Source organism: Dermacentor albipictus, chromosome 5 (assembly GCF_038994185.2).
Source record: "Dermacentor albipictus isolate Rhodes 1998 colony chromosome 5, USDA_Dalb.pri_finalv2, whole genome shotgun sequence".
Taxonomy (NCBI): domain Eukaryota; kingdom Metazoa; phylum Arthropoda; class Arachnida; order Ixodida; family Ixodidae; genus Dermacentor; species Dermacentor albipictus.
Window position 1 is genome coordinate 64,730,816 of NC_091825.1, and position 26,284 is coordinate 64,757,099.

General features: G+C 47.8%; 1 protein-coding gene across 10 annotated transcripts in view; it reads left to right on the top strand.

Annotated features, from left to right (window-relative positions):
* LOC135911706 (uncharacterized) overlaps positions 1 to 26,284 on the top strand; it is a 288,230-nt gene that overhangs the window by 183,196 nt on the left and 78,750 nt on the right. For 9 of the 10 annotated variants that reach the window (XR_011514481.1, XR_011514482.1, XR_011514483.1 and 6 more), the window contains 3 exons: positions 4,941 to 5,067; positions 10,121 to 10,304; positions 25,584 to 25,710. The gene's annotated coding sequence lies outside the window, so the exon portion shown is untranslated. Of the gene's footprint in view, positions 1 to 4,940; positions 5,068 to 7,175; positions 7,319 to 10,120; positions 10,305 to 25,583; positions 25,711 to 26,284 lie in introns of those variants that run through there. The other variant, XR_011514485.1, reaches the window with a different exon arrangement.

The window sequence follows — 26,284 nt, forward strand, 5'->3', positions numbered from 1 at the left end:
AAATATTCCATTTTTTCACCCCCTGAGTACGAAAATAATTGTTTAACGAGCCAGAAATTACTGCTACTCGCTTTATTTAGCAAAAACAAGCCGCAGTGTCTGTGGGAGACGCCATGCGTCTCTTGACGGGCTCTGATGGCGAAGACGATCGTGACGTCATCTTAGGTATCGGCGGGGTGCGTCATTCGAATAGAGCGCTCACGTGACCCCTGTATTGACGTCATCCTCGCGTCCCGTCTTTTGGCGCGTGAGGGTTGTGCGAGGCTTCACCGAAAATTTAAATGGCGATTGCAGCACTGCTACGTGTACAATAGAGGAAATAACTTCAGGAGTTGAATTATACTGTGGCAGCCTTCGAAACCACGGTAACCCTTCTAGTTCTTAAACCTTCGTCAGCTTCCCTTTAATGCTATCTTGACCATCTGGGAGCCTCTGCAGAGTTTCGGCAGTGGTCGGGCCAGGGTTAAGCTCCACGTCACCGCTTAAAAGTAGCAGCAACAGATAAAAGGAAATACGACGCAACAATCTGACGCACATACAATGAGCAATGACACACACATGAGCAATGCACATGAGCAATGACGCACATAATCTTTCAATTGCGAGTAGAGTTTTCAGGCAAGCAAATAACATTTGGGGTGGAACGGAAAAAACAAAATGCGTGCGAAAGTAATGCATGTGCGGATTACTAACCTGCAAGAGCAGCAAGAAAAACATGAGCGGAACCGCTTCTGCCATGCTGGTTCCACGCCCCTCTGAATGGCTGCCAGATCCCGGTATTTGTAGACTGACGATAAGGCAATCACTGCACCAGTTGTTCCTTGATCGGCTGAAGTCAGCGGCTATGCTTGTCGATTCGTCGTCATGAGCAGCAGACGAAGTTCCATTCACGGATCCATCAACGTACATGCCAGGCCAAAAGTGTGAACTCGTAGGTGACGTACAGGCTCGTGTGCGTCCGGCGTGGCAGCGCATCGAAGCGAAGCGGGGCAGGCGCACACGGACCTCGGGGAGGCGCTTCGTGTCGTCTGCTACAGCGCTGGAGCGTGCCGCTCTGACTTTGCTGTAAACTACACTTCGCTAGACCCAGGCGACTGAGCGACCGAGGCGGCGTTGCGGGAAGGCGCACTTCACAAACTGGAGCATTTTCCAGCTGGTTCGGTCTACAGATAGTGAACAGACTGCTAAGTCAATATACATTACCAGAAACAAGCTTGTCACCACATATATCACTTAGCATGCTTTTAGCCTGTACATGAAAAGGCGTCGCCCAAAGACTGCTTCAGAGCTGAGATGCCATGTGCCTGCAAAAGCAGCAAGAACGATCGTTCTGACAAGTTGAAAATCAGTGCGTAAACTTTACAGCTAGGTGTTGTTGCTACTTGCTTTGCCTTATTCTTTACGTGAATACCGTAAACAAAAACCTTCCCGTCATCTTTCTCGGTAGCTTTTGCGCGGAAATTTCGCATCTTTAAAGAAAGCCCGTTCTAGCAGCGTGCCTCGTAATTTTCTATTGATAAGATCTTCAACATTTCTAGTGTTATTGAGTGTGTAGTGCCGATATCGATTCGCGCATTAGGTGCCCCGAATACGTTTCTAAGATCTGTAAAAGCTAGCTTCTATGTATTGTAGGCTTATGAAGAGGGAATCGTGGCATGTGCAGATGCTCCGAATTTGTCTGCGTTTTATTTTCTAGTGTTGTCACGAGAAAGCATGTACAAGGTATGCAGGTAGTGTATTTGCGAAGCCCTTTTCGTACTGATTTCGTGTTGCACGATATTGTGTCAATTCTCGGTGGGCCTAACCTCTCGTTTCGCGAATCTCACGCATGTACGCGGTCTTCAGCGCGCGAAGGTACACTATATATTTTCGCTGAATTTGAATAGCACTTAACACTTGCGCGCAAAAATAAAAAGAGGAAAGTTTTCAGAGCTTATCGAGATGCCCCGAGTCGCGTATGATCCGCTCGTCGCATCTGCTTGTCCCTTGGCGTCCGAAAACTAGCGCTCCCGGGTAGCTAATCAGGATAGTCAATCGCGCCGCCGTCTCAATACCGCTCTGAGCGTCGCACAAAGCAAGCGACCTTGACAGCTCCCAGTGGTGTCTTCATCCTTTCTACAGCTTTGGACAGCGGTTATACTAGAGCTAATGAGGAGGAGGAAATGAGGGAGGGGGAAGTAACTGAACCTGTCATTTTTCAGGGTACGCTGCGCGCTTAAGCGCTAGGGAGTTGGGAATTGTATGCCTCGTTTAATCTAGAGTGGTGCGCTCTTCGATCAGTCAGACATGGTTTGAGCATCTCAAACTTGTAAGAAATTGACGGCTCTGCTGCCGCCGCCGCACTCGCAATACCATTCTCGGGAAATGTATTAGTCGATAAAATTTGCAGCTCCACGTCACGTTTTGTCATCTTGATGAAAACGCAAAATTGCATTTTGTAGAACTTCTCTTTCCCGGCACAAATTTCAAGGCACGTGCGCTCTCCACAGCCAGTGAGAGAGTCAACATAGCGGATAATGGCGATCGTGCAGCCGGCATGCATGTCGAGAATAGCTCCCCTAGTCTACCTCCTGTCTTCCCCTTTTCTGCATTTATTCAATCAGCCTGGAAGCGCCGACTGTGAAGAAACGCTGAGTCCACCATGACGCCGCATTTAAAAGGAAAGTTATGCGCGTGGAGACGGACGGAAATCAGGCCGCATCACGGGCGTTCGAAGTTACCAAACTTGCGTGTGAGACTGGCGCAAACAGAAGGAGAATGTTTTCGCCAACAAAGCACCAAGGAAGGGTTTCAGTGGACCGAAATAGAAGAACTCCTTGCGGAATATGTGCAAGAACATCGAGCGGCACAGCGGCCTGTCACGACCGATCTGCTCAAAGTACGGGCGATGCAGTTAGCCACAGAAAGCTAGGGCTCAAGCGGAGTGACTTCAAAGCGAGCAGGTGCTGTCAAATTTTATGAAGAGAAAAGACTTTTCTCTTCGAAGGCGAACAAGGATATGCCAATAATTGCCAGAAGAATATGAAGAGAAATTTCAGTTTTCAGTGGTACGTTTTGAAGTTGCGCCATAGAAACGGTCACAACTGTTGAAAAAAAAAGGTTGCGAAGCAAGTGCGCATTTTGCCTTCCGGCCACGAAAAAACTAGAATCACCGCAATGCTTTGTTGCAGTGTGGATGGGCACGAGCAGCCCCCGTACCTCCAGACGGAAGACTCTCCCGGAAGGAGTCATGTTTTCGAGTGGCGCGATTTGTGCGTGCAAATAAAAAAGGTTGGATGAGCACGGACTTGGTCGCTGACTGGATTGATAACGTTTGGCGGAAGAGACCTGGCGGAAGTTTGGGTCTGCCTGGGATGCTTGTGCTCGACGCGTTCAGGTGCCACCTTGATAAGCGTATCAAGGACAAGCTGGCTGCATGCAACACCGAACTTGTCGCGATACCCGGTGGCATGACATCGCGGCTCCAGCCACTCGATGTTGGTTCGAACAAGCCAGTGAAAGATAGAATTCGGGCGCTCTACACCGAATGCCTTGTCAGCGGTTGCCACGAATTCACGCCCGCCAATAAAATAAAGCGTGCCTCGCTGCAGGACTTTACTGTATGGGCGAAAGATGCATGGTGCACGATCCCATCTGCCATGGACGGCACCGAGGATGAAATGCTTTGGTCTGTTAATATCGATGAGGAGTTGTCTGATGGTGACGACGAGCGATATCTATTGCCCCACGCAACTCGTACCGGCGCACTAAGAATCTTAGTTGCAAGGTACGTTGTGTTAAGGTTAGTTGCAAGGTACGTTGTGTTTTTATTCGTCCAAACTTTAGTGCATTTGGAATAAAACTGTTTTTTTTTAATGAGAGAAAATAGTATTTCGATATGAAAGCACGACGTGCGCGCTATTGCACTTCCTTTTTTTTTTTGGGGGGGGGGGGGGTCACAGAAAACGGGTGTGAGTTACAATGGAGGGCGCATTAGAATCGAGTAAATGCGGTACTTCGTGGCAGCCAGGTAGAGCATGCTACGTAGCATGATGCTGCTAAATCGGAGGCGCAGCAGCAGCAGCATTACATAAATATCGTGCATAGACCGGCCGTGCAAAGATGAAGTGATTTTACAGTCTTTATCAGATCGCAGACGCATATGTTTCATTTATTTCATGGAATCTTAACAATTAACTTACTGCTGAGAATGTTTTACTGCAATTTTGTGTTGCCAAGGGAGATTTTTCACCATTTTCGCTACGAGATTGTAAATTTCCTGCCACATACAGTGCATTAATGCTTTGCTCACAGAAGCCTCTTTTACAGATTGGATGCGTTTTCTTACTGCGCATATTCAAAGGCATTTCAGAGCCTCTTTAAGCAGTCAGAAACGTTTAAGATTTAAAAATATATTTGACGTAGATGGACGATCATGTATTGTGCTACTTGGCTTTTATTCACTGAGCCACTTCCTGGCCATGTGTGCATGGTTTCAGTTGCACATGTGACCATCATCTGCCAACTCTTACTTATTGCATTCAAATACTAGATTTGCAGGGCACCTTAAAAGCTGTCCGCATGAACTTGTAGCAGCTGGTCTAATCAAACGAAACCTAGGCACATGTGTAAAATAGGAATGCAAATTTCCATAGCAATGAAAGTATTGTCAGCAAACACTTTGGGCCCTTGATATGCTGGTTGCGTTCACCGGAATACCTGAAATGTAAATAACGCAGGAATGGCTCTCCGGTAATTAGAACTCGTTGAATAGCGACGCCAATGCATGTGTTTACTTCTCTAAGACCAAGTGTGTGAACGCCGTTTTTGTCACGTACCATCTTTCTTGAAAAAGTGTATTAACAATGAGCCATGTACGCTAAGTTTCACTAAAACTGGCGTTTGCTTATGGCATGGGGACATTGGACAGCAAAAATAATAAGTCATCCTTTCTTTTACAGTTCGAAATGTCCGTAAACCAGGGAGAGATGTCCGTTAGGTTTGCAGACCGCATCAGAACAAGAGATGCACTCAGAAACTCTCAGCCTATTTCAGCTAATACAACAAATGTGACCTTGGAAAACACTAGTAAGACATTTACCCATTCTTCAAGTTGTGTGATGCTGGTGATGTGTGATGCTTGTGTGATGTGGTGGCACGGAATGTGGACAAAGTAAAGTGTCAGAAGTGCTACACAATGTAACCAATGAAATTAAAGGCACAAAATATATTTTTTTCTTATTGGTTTTTGCAAACGTGTGATGTAATGACACCAGTGTTAAAGTGAAAACCTATATATAGTAAGAGCGGTATTTTACGACCACGAAAAGGAGAAAAAAGTGTTATCTGCAGATATTGTCTCACGAACGCTCACAGCACGTAGACGATTGTTCTTTATTAAAGCCACTGTGCCTGCTCTTTCACCCTCACTTTTCAGAGACAGTATGCTGTTAGGTTACACAAAAAGAATGGTTCGTGCACATTTGCTGAGGTGGCCTCTAATAGAGTGTGTAGTGACTATTGAAGGAGAGGAAGAGAGAAGTGCAGTGCCGTAACTGTCTCTCAGAGGAGGACACCTCAACAGCGCTGCACAGGGAAAGGAGAGTGGGGAGAAAAAGATCAGGGAGAGAAGGAAAAGAAGGCGGGAGAAAATAACGAGAAGGTTGAAGAAGCAATGCAGGGCTTACAGCTGCGCTCTCGGCTGCGTGTCACAACAAAAGTCAAATAGGGCAGGAAGCAATTTCTTGACGATGGAAAGGTGGGCTGCCGGAACGAGAAGTGCTCCCTCAGAGTCACAGGGCAATCCCACACGACGGTATGACGCAAAGAGCGCAGTGCGCTCAACATCGAAGGCTGGGCAGCGGAGCAGAAGGTGCTCAAGCGTCTCCTCCTCGCCGCAATCCAAGCGCACGGGGCTGCCTCTTCCGTGCAGTCTGTTCATTAGAGAGTTCCAGTATTGGGGACGCAAGGCGTTGAAGCCCCAAGCGTTTGGGTGCGTTTGCGTACGCAAGCAGAAACGTGTTATAGGTTAGCGGCCCCAAACGCAAACCGCAATGAGGTCCCATGCGCTCACAGCACCACCGTCTGATCGTTGCTGCGTTATCTTGTTATAAAATATGAAATGAAGCATATGAAGTAAAGTACATTAAACTCTTTTTATTAGAAGCAGTTAATAGAGAGGTTTACAGCGTCTGGTAATCGGGTAAACGCAGGCTGGGGCGTTGGGGCGGAGCCATGAACTAGAGCGGCCTGCATTGTGCTGCCACCTGGTGGCGCAAAGCTCAAACAGACAAAAACAGCTAATATTGCAGTAACCAAGTGTATTTTACTTTGCTGCGGGTATAAATTTTTGGCAGCAACCCAATTAGGCCAGTGCCGATAATTTACACCGGCAGCGAAGTAGAATAGACTTGGTTACAGCAATATTAGCTGCTTTTGTCGATTTGAGCTTTGCGCCGCCAGGTGGATGCACCAAGCAGGACGCTCCCGTTTATGGCTCCGCCCCAACACCCCAACTGTGTTTATCCGAATACCAGACACGCTAAACCTTTCTAATACACATAAAAACGACATCTGTCGACACTTGGCGAAAGATTTATTAGATTATCTACCCGCTAGCTACTCGTAAGTTCTCCTACACCGCAAGAGTCACGTGGGTAACTTGACCTCTTAGGGGCAGCGATGTTTTCGGCCGCTCCAACAACCCAAGGACGCAAGTAGACGTAGCGGTCTGCGCATGCGCAGTAACGTCGACCCTAGTTCTTGCGTACGCAAGCCGCTTGCGTCCCCAACACTAGGCAGTTTTAGTGTTGTTTTAATCGGATGTTGATGGTGCTCTCCTCCCTTGTTGCCGATAGCACGGGAACGCTCGACTCGATGGCTCCCAGCAGGTCCGTGTCCACGGGTAACCCGACCACCCCGTGCAGGAAGCCGGTGCTCTTGCCGCGCTCGGCTGGCAGTCGGGCAGTCACTGCGATTCCGTGCAGCTCAGGGACTGCTAGCAGCTCCTCCAGGCACTCCCGTGTGGTAGTATCGGCTGCCAGAATGTTGCATTCATGGTTAACGCGAACCACTGCAACACCGGGCCGCGAAGAAAAAGTTGCAGCGAGTGAAAGGCGCGGTGCTCTTCGGAAGGTTCCACCGGGCGCCGAGGGACGGAAGAGCACCGTACCGACGACCGCAGGGTCAACCGGGAGTGCAGCAGTCTCCAGGGCTCGTGCACGCCGCAGGTCCCTCTTGGACTGCACCAGCGTGAAGTCGTACGTGGTGGACTCGCGGGCGGATGGTGTCCCTCTCTGTACTGCAGCTGTAGGCACGCTGGGTGTGACCAGGGTAACAGGTGGGCGCCGCGAGTCGTCCGTTGCCCCGGGAGACGAACGGGAAACATGGGCAGGCTCCTTCCTCTTCTTCTGCGTCTTCTTCCCCTTTGGCTTCGCCCGCGAAGCACGCTGGCATGCTGGGTCCTTCAGAAACCGCGCCGCGGGGTTATCAGGGCCCTGATGTGGCAGTCTAGTAATGTGGGGGCGCGCCCTTGCTCGGAGGGGGCGCGGAGGAGGCGGCCGTAGACTCGGCGGGATGTCGATAGGTGGCGCTCGCCCTTTTTGGAGGGCCTCCGTCAGGCGGAGAGGAGGTGGCGGCTAACGTTGGGTGGCGGCTGTTTCGCAGGAGTGTGGGGAAATGGCGCTGCCGTGGTCCGGTGGCTGCACGTGGCAGCTGGCTGCCGTGTGCTAGCTGCTCCGGGCTGGGGGCAGAGCTCGACGGCTGCTTCCGTCGCCGGTTGGCTCCTCGTCCTCGCTCTCCGTCTCGCGGGCACGTTTCCGGGAGCTGAATATATCCATGTCCTCGTCGTCGGAGGGGGGGAGCGGGACCGAAGCATGGGGCTCCTGTACTGGGGGCCGTCATGGAGAGGCTTCGAAGCGGTAGTAGGCAGGGGGGGATCCACAGGGAGATCGATGGTGGTGGCCCGTTGACTGAGCCACTGGCCCAGCATACGAGTGGCACGAACTTCCAGGTCCTCCCTTGCACGGAGTTCGTCGAGGGATGCGGGGCCGAGTGTCACCAGGCTCAAGCTGGCATGGCGACAGTGGCGAACGCGTGGCGGGCGCTCTCCGGGCGAAGCGAAAACCATCTTGGCCCAAGACATCAGAACGGCACGCAGCCTATCATATCTTCCGCGAAAAACGGCCTCTAATAGTGCTGTCTAGCAGTTTCGTTGTTCTCTAATGGATACATAAGTACCAAGAATGTGGACATAGACACAGCCACCACCATGGCACATTTGGTAGTGCAACACACGCGTAATGCTGACGTTGTGGGCACAGCTCCCTCCAATGTCAACTGTTGCTGCGGCGAGCGTACGAGCAAACGAACGAGCAACAACCAAGCGAACGAGCAAGGCGAAAGATAAAAGCGAACATGGGTCGGAACGGGGTATGTAAGATGCGTGGAAAAAAATGGAGAGGAGGGTTCAGTGGTACCATGAGGCGGAAAGCGGAGGAGGTATTGCGAAAGCGTGAGAAAAGCATAGTGCGGCGACGATGGCTACCAGGTGGCGCCACAGTAGCGCGCGTCGTCTGGTAGATATGCTGCCGGGGGCTGCTGTGAATCGCGCCCACGCCTCACCCACGCGCCGACTCTCGCGATCTCCAGGTTAGCGAGGCAGTCGCGCCACACTTCGCTTCGTTTTCAACGTGCTGCACGAGAAAGATTGTCCGCACCACCCAGTAAACCACGAAGTGAAAACAGGTATACAGCGGCGCTCAAATTTCGCCTTGGGGAGTACCGTAATTGTCGGTGAATTTCTACAGTGAAACCCCATAAGTCTATTTCCCAATGGGTCTGTCGTTGCCATAGACAAACAGTGCAAGGGCACACGTAGCGTGCGCCGTTGGGTTTCTTTCTGCACCAACAGATAGCGCTCGCCTCCGCGCTACCGCGGCGCCGGCCAGGTAGATGAAAAAACAGTTAGTGACGTTTCACTTCGCGAACGCATGCGATGTGAAATCGCGTGGGTGCTATAGCGCGCACGAAACTTGGCCCTCGGTGCGCCTAGACGCCTGCACTGACCACGTCACGCATGCTATTGAAGACGGGGTGCGCGCAGCCGTACCATTTACGCACCAGCCGACGCAGTAGAACGCCTCCCCCCCCCCCTCCCCGCTCCCACTCAATGGAAACACGGCGTGCTTCCCCCTGTTGTCCTCCCTTGCACACGCGATATTGAGCCACGCTTTCACTCGCACACACAGCATACGGCACGCGAGGACGATGTTATCAGGAGACGAACTCGGTACGTCCGTATCGCAAACAAAACCTGCAGCAACAGGCAGATGAGGTCACGGGCAACCCAGCGCACCTCCGCCGCACGCGATTATCTTCGCCTCCAGGCGCCTTCCACCTCCGCCTCCTTGACGGCTTCGAACAGGTATTCGCGCATTGTGTTAGCTTGTCAGTTGCACTTCCGCGTAAAAGGACCAGAAAGCTCGCCTTCACGCATAGCGTTCACCGCAAGCGTTTCCCGGTGAAAAGTACGATTTCATAAGCTGCAGTTTCTGGGTAGAGGCAACTGTAGCACATAAAGCAGGGACTCATGTAAGTGCACTTTGGTATGTAAAAGAATGACCCGCCAACCAAATGGTTTGGGTTGTGACAGTGCTATGCGAAGGGTGTGTGTAATGAGGACTCCTGAAGAATATCGGGCACACGAGGCGCGGCCAGAGTGTGGTTAAGTGCAATTCACGTCTCGCTGGTCCACATGTTGTAGGTGCAGGAAGTAACGTCGCAAGTCAAATCGCAGGCCATTGAAATGGCATAGTCTAATAATTATGGAACTTGCATGTGAATGTCGCAGTGTGAATCATTTCAAGCTACGTCGCAATAAATTGTACTAGTTGTCGTTTGCAGCTTTGCAGACCAAACAGCTTCACAGGGTGGATTGGAGACCATTTAATTTTGTCCACTTTCATTTCTCTATAGTTTATATAATTTTTACAATACAGCTGTCTACCGCAAAAAAGATTTTATCTTGTCAAAAGAGTTTCTTTCACACTGAAAAGCTGTGTCCATTCAAACTGTTTCTCCTTCTGTTCTTAGAAACGTTTTTACAGCCAAAGTAAATAACAAATATTTCCTGCCTTTTCAGACATCCAAGCGGACACGGTCACCATAAACGTAACAGTTAACACGCCGCCAGAAACCGCTACACCGACTTCCACGCTGGTGGCCACCTTCGGGCCCCAGGTAGCCGAACAAGCTGGAAGATTCATGACCTGGCTGGTCAACTTAATGCGGTGTTCTCGCAACCCTGAGGTGTAGCAATGAATAGGGTAATGAAGTCTTTCTTACATTGACCGCTGCAAAGTGCGTAACAATTATGTTTAAATGTTTGATTAATGCCGTTGCAATTTGGCCTCGCAGCATAGATATTTTTTGGGATGCTCAGCTTCAATTATCTATCGCATCGCTCTAACGTGTGGAAAGGGTTATTTTTATTTTATTTAGCAATACTGTAAGCCTTTTTACAGGCTCATACAGGAGTGGGTCACAATTAAAGCAACAAAACACTGTTGGTCAAAACAGAAGAAAGCAATGAAGTGCGCTAATTATTACAATTCAAAGATATAACTTGCAAACAAAACGACAGAGCAAAGAAAACAGTGCAAGGCAGATAATACAGGGAAAGGGTAAGAGCTATGAACAATTCAGATGTGGTGGGAAACGGCCAAAACACAGTTGCGCAACGGAACGTTGTAGCGTTCGCTGTAGCGTTGAAAGTTGTTCCTTTGCTCTCAGGAACGCAGGAAGTCTAAAAGCAGTGAAGAAGAAACTGGGAATAGGCAAGAAGCAGATGTATGCGTTAAGAAACAAAGCCGGCAATATCATTGTTATTATGGATAATATAGTTCAAGTGGCTGAGGAGTTCTATAGAGATTTATACAGTACCAGTGACGCCCACGACTATTATGCAAGAGGCAATAGTCTAGAGGGATTTGACATCCCCTAAGTAACGCCGGAAGAAATGAAGAAAGCCTTGGGAGCTATCCAAAGGGGGGAAGGCAGCTAGGGACGATCAGGTAACCGCAGATTTGTTGAAGGTGTGTGGGCAGATTGTGCCAGAAGAACTGGCCACCCTGTAGACGCAATGCCTGATTACCTAGAGCGTACCGAAATCTTTCAAGAACGCCAACATAATCCTAATCCATAAGAAAGGTGACGCCAAAGACTTGAATAGTTATAGACCGATCAGCTTACTGTGCGTTGCCTACAAAGTATTTACTTAGGTAATCGCAAATAGAATTAGGAACACTTTAGACTTCTATCAGCCAAAGGACCAGGCAGAATTCCGCAAAGGCTACTCAACAATAGACCACATTCATACTATCAATCAGGGGATAGAGAAATGTGCGGAAATGTAACCAACCCTTATACATAGCTTTCATTCATTACGAGAAAGCGTTTGATCAGTCGGAACCTCAGCAGTCATGGAGGCATTACGGAATCAGGGTGTAGACGACCCGTATGTAAAAATACTGAAGGATATATAGAGAGGGTCCACAGCCACCGTAGTGCTCAATAAAAAAGCTACAAGATCCCAATAAATGGAGGAGTCAGGTAGGGAGATACGATCTCTCCAATCCTGAAACGGTTCGGAAAAGTTTTGTAGACGCGTAGGGTACAGCTTAAGTAGAACATTCGCACCACAATTTAAGGGAAGCGTTACGTATTAATGCAGCTACAAGCTATTACAAGTTACCCTCCTCCCTAGCCATGCTTTTCCTCCTCAACTCGTTCGCCGAGCGATCGGGGCTAAGCTCCGCCTCACTGGTCCTGCGTCACGATGCGACGTCACATCGTCCACTTCCGGTTGTTTTGGAGCGCGCACCCGCCTGCGCGAAACCTCTCCGCTAGCCGCTTGGCCGTCGATCCCAAGCGAGAGCTATCGAAGCAGCGTGCGTTGCGAGCATTCCGTCGTAGCGCCGACCGTGTCTGGTATTCCGGTAACCACAGGCAAGCTGGGTGGCTGTAGGCATGAACTCAAGCAGATTAAGGAACTTTAGCGTAGACGTACGTGAGCGGCCTGATCGGTCTGCATGGTCCAGCGCAGAGCTTAACCAGCAGCCAAAGAAGGAGCTAATATTGCTCTAACCAAGTGGAAAAGATTTTAAATATCTACACAAAGAACGTATTGATGATTACACTCCTGCGAAAAATTTATACCACCAGCAAAGATGAATACGTTTTGTTACTGCTACTGTGTGTGGTTGAGCTCTATGCCACCAGGTGGCTGCACACTCTTGAAATTTTCACACCCTTATGGGTGTAATGAGGGTGTACTTATCTTTGTACACCCGCATTATCCTCGTACTACCTTTAATCTGTACGTCTTACTAAGTTTGATTACGACTACTGCTACCCTCTCGTTAATGCTGCAGAATTAGACACTATGCAGAATTACCCGCCATGTCCTTACGGATAATGAATCCTACCCCGTATTGCTTCTTATAAGGGAGACCTCTATAGCAGAGGACGTGGCCGTTATTTAGCATTGTGTAAGCCTCACCTGTTCTTCTAATCTCACTAAGGCAGATAATATCCCAAACAATGACTGATAATTCCTCCAAGAGTCCTGCTAAGCTAGCCTCACTCGAATTTAAACGTTGCAAGGGTCAGTTTGTATTGGCGGCCCATCCTGATCCAGAGGTTCTTAGCACCCTCTGCTGCGTTAGAGGACTGACCGCCGCCTTGGTCAGGTGTTTCGCAGCTGCTGGGGCCTGAGGTGCATTGGGTAATTGAGTGAGCCATGTGGGATGGGGTGGCCGAATACTGCACCTGGGAGGCCAATTACTGTTCTGGTGAGGGAGTGTGTTGGTCAAGCTTAGTGGGCCTTCCTAATTTGGTTCTACCTGGATTAGTATAGCCCCACTCGCTCTCAGCGTCTCTCGCCGGTGTCAGGCATCAGTCAAAGCCTGCAGATCCGCACTGGAGCATGTAAAAAAAAAACAGGGGTGGGGGGTTGAACTTCCCCACTACCGCAATCGAGCATTCGGTATAGCTCAGTAAGATAATCCCGCAGGCAGCAAGGCTACCTTGTTGCCGATAAGTATGGCGGAGTGGGCCCTACATGCCTAATGAATCCGCAAATTTTTCCGCTTGTCAATTCTCAGTGGCCCTAACCTCTTGTTTCCCAAATCTCACGCATGCACGCGCGCCTAGGTGCACGATATAATTTCGCTGAATTTGAGCAGCGCTTAAGACTTGTGCGCAAAAATAAAAAAGGGAAAAGTTTTCAGCGCTTACCGAGAGGCGTATGATCCGCTCGTCGCGTGTGCTTGGCCCTTGGAGTCCGAAAAAATGCCTGGGGCTTATCTAAGGTTAAGCCTGGATATCTGGAAGCGAAAAGGTTCGGTGATGCTTATGGTTTAGCTTATGGTTATGCTTACGGTTTAGGTGATGGTTACGCTTTATCATTTAGCCTATGGATATGCTTACGGTTTAACTTATGGATATGCTTATGGTTTCAGTTATGGATATGCTTACGGTTTAGCTTATAGATATGCTTATGGTTTAAGTTATGGAAATGCTTATGGTTTAGCTTATGGTTGTGCTTTGGTTACCTTATGGTTATGCTATACGTGTGCCTTGTGTAGTTATGCAAATTGCTTATAAATGATATATGCCATAAGTTATGCAGGATTATTAAACTTCTTTACTCATCATTCTTAGGCACATTGTCTTGCGATTTCTGTACAGCCATAAAGACAGCTCTCTGTATCGGTAGTATCACTCTCTTCTCCTTCCATGTTGAATGTGCACGCCTAGTTTCTCGCAAGCGGTTACATAGTCGGCCTCCGCGATAAACACGCGCTTGCGCCGAACGTCAAACGATGACGCACAGCGCGCGGCAGTGGCCACCTGCGCCGACTTCGAACACGCTTACGGAGCCAATTCCGACTTAAGGTTGTTTCACATGGCGCGATTGGGGCGAAAGAAATCGTTCTGTCGCGCGCGTCGCAGAGCGATTTTCGCTGACAGCTTTCACACGTGTTTGTGACAGCGCGATATCCGTCGCAGCGATGCGCAAGGTTGCCTCCTGCTCACGAAGTATCCATGCCTGCATCGTTAAATAAAAAAAATGGCTGTGGCTTAGCTAAGGTTAAGCCCAGGATGCGAAGCATACTAGCGTTTATTTTAGTTGTTGAACCACTGTTTAGCCTGGTGAACTGCTGTTGCTTGGCTATATTTGGTTCGGCTAGACGAAGACACAACTCATGCGTTACTCTGCTTCGCCTTCAAGAGTGGAAGGCGACAGCGTTCCCGTCGAACCGCCAAGGGGTGTAAGACAATGGGCTACGTTCGCAGCGACTACGCGCCCCGCATTGGACGCGGTGAGCGTCGAGCAACGCAGCGTTCGGCGCGGCAACGAAGTGTGCGCCTGAGCAAGCGACGCTCGCCTGAGCCTTAGAAACAGCTCGTTTCTAAGGCAACACCGCATTCACTAGAGGCGCTTTTGTACCGCTTTGAAGCATCGTACTCGTGCCTCAGTGGTAGCGTCTCCGTCTCACACTCCGGAGACCCTGGTTCGATTCCCACCCAGCCCATCTTGCAAGAGTTGAGCCAAAGCCACCTAGAAACAAGCGCAGCTGCTTATATACCGCCGCGATGCCGCGAGTGACGGCGCGAGTTGGAGCCCCGTTTCTCCTCTGTGGTGACGTCATGGTGACACGTGGTATGGCATGGGGTCAAAGGTCATTGAAGGCGACACCGCCGCGCCTCAGGAGCTGGGTTGAGCTCTAGTAAGATGCTTCGCATAAAGCAACATGGAAACTAGTCAAATATTCCAATTTTCCTATTTTTATTTGATGATAGAAAAGGCACACCATTTGTAACGTTTAAAAGCGTTGAGACTTTACAACAGCTTGCAGAGACGGTGAGTGAGGCGCTGCACAACACCGCAAGTATGAGCGTGGGCATGGCGTTGGTGGGGTGGGCGGTTCCGTTTAGTTTCGTTGTTACTATGGAAGCCGCAACTTTTTTCCCTGGATGAGTATTTGCTTTTGCAGAACAACAAACTACCGTTGACGGTGCATGTATATAAGTAGCTGGCGCAATTTGTAGCGATGAAGAGGTTGACGACGATCAAATAGGTACGTGCCTTATGTTGAAGCAGGTCTGTCTCCCGACCTGGATATCATGCAGCTTCTCCTTTCAAACGAATTATGTAAGCGGAAGAAAAGAAAAATGTTCATGAAGCTCCTAAGCCGGAAACGCCCACCAACCATAGCTAGAACTGACGCGCGACATTGCTTCACAGCGATACCAACGCGCGGTAAGACACACATTGCCCCTCCCACATCGCGCCGATCGCTGCGACTGAGAGACGGCACGACCAACTTGTTGGAATCCAGTCGCGGAGAGCCCACTACGCAGCGGCGGTCGCTGAGCGACGGAATTCGCTGTGTCGCTGACTGAAAATCGCCCCATGTGAAACAGCCTATACGCGGGCTGGCGCGAAGCGCGGTGTCGACAAGCGTAGTGAAGCTTTTCGCTTTAAAACTAGCGCTTGCACGTAGCTATTCAGGATGATCAATCACGCCGCCAGGCTCAATACCGCTCTGAGCGTCGCACAGAGCCAGCGACCTTGACAGCTCCCAGTGGTGTCTTTAGCCTTTCTACAGCTATGGAGAGCGGTTATACTAGAGCTAATGAAGAGGAGGAAATGAGGGGGTGGGAAGTAACTGCATCTGTCGTTTTTCTGGGCAAGCTGCGCGCTTAAGCGCTAGGGAGTTGGGAATTGTATGCGTCGTTTACCCTGCAGTGGTGCGTTCTTCGATCAGTCAGGCATGGTTTGAGCATCTCACACTTGTAAGAAATTGAAGGCTCTGCTGCCGCCAGGGTCCCGATACAATTCTCGAGAATACAAACGAAAATCAGCAAGAAAGAATAACTGCAGATGTAGACGAAAGGAATGGACGCATAAACGATCGTTCTGAGATGCTGAAAATCTGTGTGTTAACTTTACAGCTAGGTGTTGTTGCTACTTGCTTTCCCTTATTCTTTGCACGAATACTGTAAACAAAAACCTTCCCGTCATTTTTCTCTGCACTACTGTGCGAAAATTTCGCATCTTCAAAGAAAGCCCATTCTGGCAGCACGCCTCGTAAGTTGCTGTTGATTTCTTGAACATTTGTGGTGTTATCGAGTGTGTAGCGCCGACATCTATTCGCGTATTAGATTCCCCGAATACGTTTCTAATATCTTTAGAAGCTAGCTTCTATGTACTGTAGGCTTATGAAGAGGGAATCGCGGCATGTGCAGATGTTCGGAATTTGTCTGCGTTATATTTTCTTGTGTTGTCACGAGCAAGCATATGTGCTGCATGTGAAAGCAAGCTTGTGTTGTCATGAGAAAGCAACGGAACCCGTCGTTTTTAAGGGAACGCTGCTTGCTTCAGCGCTAGGAAGTTGGGAATTGTATGCTGTATTTACACTCCATGATGCATTCTTCGATCACTCGGACATGGTTTGAGCATTTCGCGCTTGTAAGAAATTGACGGCTCTGCTGCTGCCGCGGTCGTAATACAATTCTCAGGAATACAAACGAAAATCAGCAAGAAAGAATGACTGCAGATCTAGACTAAAGGAATGGACGCATACACTTTAATTATCTATTTAATTAGTTTATTTAATTTATTTATTTATTAAGAAGCCACAGCGCCAAGGCGTTACAGTGGGGGACAAGGGAGGTACAAGAAGTAGTACGTACGACACATCTGCTCCTACACAGTGTTATCAGTGATAACGAAAAAAAGATAAAAATGAAAAAAGACAAAAGAGGCAAAAGAGGCAAAGCCCTTAGCAATACACCTCTACAATCCACAACATCATAAAGAAAGCATCATTTGATTCAACCCTCACAACATCACTCGGCAGTCTATTCCATTCCCTAATGCTTTTAGGAAAGAAAGACATTCTAATCAATTCAGTTTTTGTCGCAAGTTCACGTACCTTAAAAGCATGGTCAACACGATTGAATCTATAAAAAGGCTCTTGCACAAACTTTTCGTGATCAACCCGAACAGCTGAACAATAAAAAGCATGAAAAAACTTCAGCCTCAACTTCTTACGGCGCGTGTCTAGTAATTCCCAGTTGAGTGCTTGCTTCATACGTGATGCACTGTATTGAGCCCCGCGTATGCCAGATACGAAACAAGCAGCAATGTTCTGCACCCACTGCAGCTTATCTTTATTTCTACGAATATGCGGGTCCAAAACCGTACACACGTATTCCAGAATCGACCTCACATATGTCTTGTACAAAACGTCCCGATATGACTGTGGAAAAATGTTTGCATTTCCCTGAAGAAATTCCAAGGTATTGCATGCTTTAGTAGCGACATAATCGACGTGAAGGTGCCAATTCAATGTAGGAGTAAAATAAACACCTAAATATTTAAATTCGAATACCTGCTCATGTCCTATTCGAATACCTTTACCTGTTCCGAATACCTGCCGCTGCCAGGTAGTGCTCAAATTTAGCCATCTGCGTAGTACAAGATAGGCCCCTGCGAAAACCATGCTGACGAGGATTAAACAATGAATGTGCGTCCATGTGTGTTACTATACTAGTATAGAAAATATGTTGAAGTGTTCTGCACGCAACAAAAGTTAGTGATACTAACCTATAATTTGAGACGGTGTCACGAGGAACAGATTTGTGAATGGTCACTATGCTCACAATTTTCCAGTCATCTGGAAGGCAGGATTCGTCAAGCAATTTTTCGAATTTAATCTTCAAGTAAGGTGCCACCGACTGAGCACAAAATTTATAAAACTTGTTTGGCAAGTCATCAGGACACCCAACCTTAGCAATTCTCATATTCTGCAACAGAGACTCATACCAATAATGCTAATAACATCATCATCCGTAACACTCATCACCGGTTAGAAATTCAAGGTACTCGTACCATCATGTCTCTGTTACAATGCACAGCTGAAAACAGAGCTAAAATATGTATTAAAGAACTCAGCTTTTCCTACGTCATCATCAATAAAGCAGTTACCAGACACAGTAGGTGGTATAGCCTTTGTCTCTTCCATTTCTCTTTGCATGTTTTCAGAATTCCTTTGGATTATCCTTTAATTTCGACTCCATTTAAATTCCAAATGAATGCTTTGCAGCTACCACTGCAACTTTCATTTTTTCGTTTATTTCATGTAACGCAAGCCATGCTCATGTGTCGTCTTTCCTTTATATTTGCTGTAAGCTGGTTACGTTCTGCGTGTTAGACTGCGTAACTACCGAGTAAGCCAAGGTTTACTTTTACTTCTTTTCGTTAATGCCCATGCCGGAACAAAAGCGCTGCCTCAGTTCAAACATCTTGTCCTTAAATATAAGCCATAATTCAACTACTCCAGTGTAGTCGGCATATGTTTCAAATACCATCCGATACTCATTCAACGCTTCTTTTTCCTCGCTTACATTTGTTTTTTCATAGTTGCATACTCGTATGCTTGCTGTTCCAATGCCTCTTAAATGTTCAACATTCATTTCACAAAGCACTGCATTATGATCACTTATTCCAGGTAGCACTTGAGTGGAGCAGACTAATTCATGTTTATTTGTGAATAACAAATCTAAGATATAATTCCCACGTGTCGGTTCCAAAACAGTTTGAAGTAACATAAAAAATTAAAACAAGGTAATCAGTTCTTGACTGGACCGACCCGAAAAAGAGTGGAAGTGAGGTCGATGACTCCATTCAATAATAGGCGGATTGAAATCACCTCCAACTACGATGAAGCCTGATTGAGCTGCGTCAACTGTCACCACCAGCTGCATAAGCACATCGGCGTGTGAATCAGGCGGGCGGTAGAATTAACACACACTTAGGACTTGGCTATTATTAAGCGTCAATCTGTATCGCACAGCCTCACATTCATCGGCGCCAGAATTTATCTGGGAAGAAGAAATTCTAGAATGCACAAGAATAAATACACCTCCACCGTGCAAGTCTCTGTCCTTTCTATAACACTTAAAACGATCAGAGATTGCTTCACCATCAGCAACTTAATTTGCTATCCACGATTCAGTACCGAGAATAATGGACGACTTCACCATGTGAACTAGAGATGCAAATTCATCAACCTTATTCTTAATGCTTCGGCAGTTAATTACAAGAAAGGAAATAAGCGTTGCATTATGTCGACACCGTCACCCGACCGGTTCTACTACCTTTGTAGTATCGCTTTTGTCTCCTACTACCGGTAACACTTCATTTTTATTATCATCAAACGAGTACTTCTGACCATTTATAATTAAGAGTGTCGTACTTAAGACTGATCTTGTCGCCACTTTGTTCACGCGATTTCGCGACCTGCCATAGATATTTTCTCTTTCTACGTTGTAGGAGTCGAGGACGGACTTCGTGATGAAAACAAACTTGGAGGATTTATTTTACATTATTTACAGAGAGACGTCAATGAACAGTCGTACAGTCATTACGGGCGGGCAGCAACTCGGACGCTGTGGCCCGCGGCAACAAGTTCGAGAGAGGTGAATCAGGGAATGCTCTGGTATCTCTGGAATGCTTCTTTTCAACCCTTCGAGGACTGGATGTCGCGTCATGTTCAGCCAATGGGAGAGTCCACACAGATGACGCCATTTTCGGCCAATGGTAGGCGCCCGTGCGGCGGTGGCATACCCGGCGGCTCCCTGCGGTCTTGCCTCGCTGACTTGCAATGCGCTCTTTAAAGGCGGACGGTGGGGGACGCTTGGGCCCCATTGTCCGAGGCCCCCCCCTATTCCCGGCGGTACGGCTCCGCTGGCTTGCAAATGCCTTCTTCAAAGGCGACCGGTGCGACGCTTCCAGGCCTTCCCGGTACATCACAGCCGTCTGGCTTCGGGACTCACGTTACCTGGAACAGTGCCGGGCTATCCCCTCGCTTTCTGGAAGAACCAAGCATTGAATAGCTCCACTGGCGGCGTATGAAGTGGGGGCCTTCAACTTGTTTGCTCGAGCGCTCCTCTGGAATGTGCTTTCCGCGTTTTTCCGCTTCTCAATTAGTTGTGCTGCGATTCGATGTGGTCTGGGGAACTCGAAGTAGGCGCAGGAAAGATCCCCATATCTAACAACGTACATCTTCAGAAAAGTCCTATGAAATACTGACATTACTTCCTTTTAATTTATAAGCGCTTGTTAAAACGTTTTGCTTTTCAACGTAGGAAGCGAAAATCGCTATTAAAGGATGATTGCTACCGGACGTGAATTTGCCCAGCCTGTGAGTATTTGTGATTAACACTGATTGGATACCTAATTTTATTTACGCACGTCAATACACATTCTCCAGAGTCCTTACTTGACTCGTTGTTTTGTATCCTCTACACCGAAAAAAAAAAGCAAATTGCAACGCCTCCTCTGGCTCTCCAGATGGTCTACTTTCGCCATAACTGAACCCAGCATCCGCTGATGTTCTTCAGATTGTTTCTTACATTGTTTAACTGCGCAGTTAATTTGGCCAATACTAGGGATTCTGGAGTCTATAGACGCTATACGAGTGCTGACATCATTCATGGCGTGTTTACTTTCAACTTGGGTTCCATTGCACGTAACTTGGCCTTAAAGGGCAGCTGAACACTTTTAAAAAAAAGTGAACTTTCAGTGAATTATGGCATTTTTTCACCCCCTGAGTACGAAAATTATTGTGTAACGAGCCAGAAATTACCGCTACTCGCTTTATTTAGCAAAAACAAGCCGCAGCGCCTGTGGGAGACGCCATGCGTCTCTTGACGGGCTGTGATGGTGAAGACGATCGTGACGTCATCTTAGGTATCGGCGGGGTGCGTGATTCGAATAGAGCGCTCATGTGACCCCTGTATTGACGTCATCCTCGCGCCCCGTCTTTTGGCGCGCGAGGGTTGTGTGAGGCTTCACCGAAAATTTAAACGGCGATTGCAGCGCTGCTACGTGTACAATAGAGGAAATAACTTCAGGGGTTGAATTATACTGTGGCAGCCTTCGAAACCACGGTAACTCTTCCAGTTCTAAAACCTCGTCAGCTTCCGTTTAATGCTATCTTGACCATCTGGGAGCCTCTGCAGAGTTTCGGCAGTGGTCGGGCCAGGGTTAAGCTCAACGTCACCGCTTAAAAGTAGCAGCAACAGATAAAAGGAAATACAAATACGACGCAACAATCTGACGCACATACAATGAGCAATGACACACACATGAGCAATGCACATAAGCAATGACGCACATAATCTTTCAATTGCGAGTGATTTTTCTGGCAAGGAAATAACATTTGGGGTGGAACGGAAAATACAAAATGCGTGCGAAAGTAATGCATGTGCGGATTACTAACCTGCAAAAGCAGCAAGAAAAACATGAGCGGAACCACTTCTGCCATGCTGGTTCCACGCCCCTCTGAATGGCTGTCAGATCCCGGTATTTGTAGACTGACAATAAGGCTATCACTGCACCAGTTGTTCCTTGATCGGCTCAAGTCAGCGGCTATGCTTGTCGATTCGTCGTCATGAGCAGCAGACGAACTTCCATTTACTGATCCATCAACGTACATGCCAGGCCAAAAGTGTGAACTCGTGGGTGACGTACAGGCTCGTGTGCGTCCGGCGAGGCAGCGCATCGAAGCGAAGCGGGGCAGGCGCACACGGACCTCGGGGAGGCGCTTCGTGTCGTCTGCTACAGCGCTGGAGCGCGCCGCTCTGACTTTGCTGTAAACTACACTTCACTAGACCCAGGTGACTGAGCGACCGAGGCGGCGTTGCGGGAAGGCGCACTTCACTAACTGGAGCATTTTCCAGCCGGTTCGGTCTACAGATCGTGAACAGACTGCTAAGTCAATATACATTACCAGAAACAAGCTTGTCACCACATAAATCACTTAGCATGTTTTTAGCCTGTACATGAAAAGGCGTCGCTCAAAGACTGCTTCAGAGCCGAGATGCCAAGTGCCTGCAAAAGCAGCAAGAACGATCGTTCTGACAAGTTGAAAATCAGTGTGTAATCTTTACAGCTAGGTGTTGCTGCTACTTACTTTGCCTTATTCTTTACGTGAATACTGTAAAAAACCTTCCTGTCATCTTTCTCGGTAGCTTTTGTGCGGAAATTTCGCATCTTTAAAGAAAGCCCGTTCTGGCGGCGTGCCTCGTAATTTGCTATTGATAAGACCTTGACCATTTCTAGTGTTATTGAGTGTGTAGTGCCGACATCTATTCGCGCATTAGGTGCCCCGAATACGTTTCTAAGATCTGTAAAAGCTAGCTTCTATTTATTGTAGGCTTATGAAGAGGGAATCGCGGCATGTGCAGATGCTCGGAATTTGTCTGCATCTTATTTTCTAGTGTTGTCATGAGAAAGCATGCACAAGGTATGCAGGTAGTGTATTTGCGAAGCCCTTTCCGTAGAGATTTCGTGTTGCACGATATAGTGTCAATTCTTGGTGGACCTAACCTCTCGTTTCGCGAATCTCACGCATGTATACGCCGTCTTGAGCGCGCGAAGGTACAGTATATATTTTCGCTGAATTTGAACAGCACTTAACACTTGCGCGCAAAAATAAAAAGAGAAAAGTTTTCAGCGCTTATCGAGATGCCCCGAGTCGCGTATGATCCGCTCGTCGCATCTGCTTGTCCCTTGGCGTCCGAAAACTAGCGCTCCCGGGTAGCTAATCAGGATGGTCAATCGCGCCGCCGTCTGAATACCGCTCTGAGCGTCGCACAAAGCACGCGACCTTGACAGCTGTGGTGTCTTCATCCTTTCTACAGCTTTGCACAGCTGTTATACTAGAGCTAATGAGGAGGAGGAAATGAGGGAGGGGGAAGTAACTGGACCCGTCGTTTTTCTGGGTACGCTGCGGGCTTAAGCGCTAGGGAGTTGGGAATTGTATGCCTCGTTTAACCTAGAGTGGTGCGTTCTTCGATCAGTCAGACATGGTTTGAGCATTACGTGCTTGTAAGGAATTGACGGCTCTGCTGCCGCCGCTCTCGCAATACAATTCTCGGGAAATGTATTAGTCGATAAAATTTGCAGCTCCACGTCACGTTTTGTCATCTTGATGAAAACGCAAAATTGCATTTTGTAAAGCTTCTGTTTCCCGGCACAAATTTCAAGGCACGTGCGCTCTCCACAGGCAATGAGGGAGTCAACATGGCGGATAATGGCGACCGTGCAGCCGGCATGCATGTCGACAATAGCTCCCCTAGTCTACCGCCTGTCTTCCCCTTTTCTGCATTTATTCAATCAGCCTGGAAGCGCCGACTGTGAAGAAACGCTGAGTCCACCATGACGCCGCATTTAAAAGGAAAGTTATGAGCGTGGAGACGGACGGAAATCGGGCCGCATCACGGGCGTTCGAAGTTACCAAACTTGCGTGTGAGACTAGCGCAAACAGAAGGAGAATATTTTCGCCAACAAAGCACCAAGGAAGGGTTTCAGTGGACCGAAATAGAAGAACTCCTTGCGGAATATGTGCAAGAACATCGAGCGGCACAGCGGCCTGTGACGACCGATCTGCTCAAAGTACGGGCGATGCAGTTAGCCACAGAAAGCTAGGGCTCAAGCGGAGTGACTTCAAAGCGAGCAGGTGCTGTCAAATTTTATGAAGAGAAAAGACTTTTCTCTTCGAAGGCGAACAAGGATATGCCAATAATTGCCAGAAGAATATGAAGAGAAATTTCAGTTTTCAGTGGTACGTTTTGAAGTTGCGCCATAGAAACGGCCACAACTGTTGAAAAAAAAGGTTGCGAAGCAAGTGCGCATTTTGCCTTCCGGCCACGAAAAAACTAGAATCACCGCAATGCTTTGTTGCACTTTGGATGGGCACGAGCAGCCCCCGTACCTCCAGACGGAAGGCTCTCCCGGAAGGAATCATGTTTTCGAGTGGCGCGATTTGTGCGTGCAAATAAAAAAGGTTGGATGAGCACGGACTTGGTCGCTGACTGGATTGATAACGTTTGGCGGAAGAGACCTGGCGGAAGTTTGGGTCTGCCTGGGATGCTTGTGCTCGACGCGTTCAGGTGCCACCTTGATAAGTGTATCAAGGACAAGCTGGCTGCATGCAACACCGAACTTGTCGCGATACCCGGTGGCATGACATCGCGGCTCCAGCCACTCGATGTTGGTTTGAACAAGCCAGTGAAAGATAGAATTCGGGCGCTCTACACCGAATGGCTTGTCAGCGGTTGCCACGAATTCACGCTCGCCAATAAAATAAAGCGTGCCTCGCTGCAGGACTTTACTGTATGGGCGAAAGATGCTTGGTGCACGATCCCATCTGCCATGGACGGCACCGTGGATGAAATGCTTTGGTCTGTTAATATCGATGAGAAGTTGTCTGATGGCGACGACGAGCGATATCTATTGCCCCACGCAACTCGTACCGGCGCACTAAGAATCTTAGTTGCAAGGTACGTTGTGTTAAGGTTAGTTGCAAGGTACGTTGTGTTTTTATTCGTACCAACTTTAGTGCATTTGGAATAAAACTGTTTTTTTTTTAAATGAGAGAAAATAGTATTTCGATATGAAAGCACGACGTGCGCGCTATTGCACTTCCTTTTTTTCTTTTTTTTTCGGGGGGGGGGGGGGGTCACAGAAAACGGGTGTGAGTTAAAATGGAGGGCGCATTAGAATCGAGTAAATGCGGTACTTCGTGGCAGCCAGGTAGAGCATGCTACGTAGCATGATGCTGCTAAATCGGAGGCGCAGCAGCAGCAGCATTACATAAATATCGTGCATAGACCGGCCGTGCAAAGATGAAGTGATTTTACAGTCTTTATCAGATCGCAGACGCATATGTTTCATTTATTTCATGGAATCTTAACAATTAACTTACTGCTGAGAATGTTTTACTGCAATTTTGTGTTGCCAAGGGAGATTTTTCACCATTTTCGCTACGAGATTGTAAATTTCCTGCCACATACAGTGCATTAATGCTTTGCTCACAGAAGCCTCTTTTACAGATTGGATGCGTTTTCTTACTACGCATATTCAAAGGCATTTCAGAGCCTCTTTAAGCAGTCAGAAACGTTTAAGATTTAAAAATTTCTTTGACGTAGATGGACGATCATGTATTGCGCTACTTGGCCTTTATTCACTGAGCCACTTCCTGGCCATGTGTGCATGGTTTCAGTTGCACATGTGACCATCATCTGCCAACTCTTACTTATTGCATTCAAATACTAGATTTGCAGGGCACCTTAAAAGCTGTCCGCATGAACTTGTAGCAGCTGGTCTAATCAAACGAAACCTAGGCACATGTGTAAAATAGGAATGCAAATTTCCATAGCAATGAAAGTATTGTCAGCAAACACTTTGGGCCCTTGACATGCTGGTTGCGTTCACTGGAATACCTGAAATGTAAATAACGTAGGAATGGCTCTCTGGTAATTAGAACTCATTGAATAGCGACGTCAATGCATGTGTTTACTTCTCTAAGACCAAGTGTGTGAACGCCGTTTTTGTCACGTACCATCTTTCTTGAAAAAGTGTATTAAGAATGAGCCATGTACGCTAAGTTTCACTAAAACTGGCGTTTGCTTATGGCATGGGGACATTGGACAGCAAAAATAAAATGTCATCCTTTCCTTTACAGTTCGAAATGTCCGTAAAGCAGGGAGAGATGTCCGTGAGATTTGCAGACCGCATCAGAACAAGAGATGCACTCAGAAACTCTCAGCCTATTTCAGCTAATACAACGAATGTGACCTTGGAAAACACCAGTAAGACATTTACCCATTCTTCAAGTTGTGTGATGCTGGTGATGTGTGATGCTTGTGTGATGTGGTGGCACGGAATGTGGACAAAGTAAAGTGTCAGAAGTGCTACACAATGTAACCAATGAAATTAAAGGCACAAAATATATTTTTTTCTTATTGGTTTTTGCAAACGTGTGATGTAATGACACCAGTGTTAAAGTGAAAACCTATATATAGTAAGAGCGGTATTTTACGACCACGAAAAGGAGAAAAAAGTGTTATCTGCAGATATTGTCTCACGAACGCTCACAGCACGTAGACGATTGTTCTTTATTAAAGCCACTGTGCCTGCTCTTTCACCCTCACTTTTCAGAGACAGTATGCTGTTAGGTTACACAAAAAGAATGGTTCGTGCACATTTGCTGAGGTGGCCTCTAATAGAGTATGTGTAGTGACTATTGAAGGAGAGGAAGAGAGAAGTGCAGTGCCGTAACTGTCTCTCAGAGGAGGACACCTCAACAGCGCTGCACAGGGAAAGGAGAGTGGGGAGAAAAAGATCAGGGAGAGAAGGAAAAGAAGGCGGGAGAAAATAACGAGA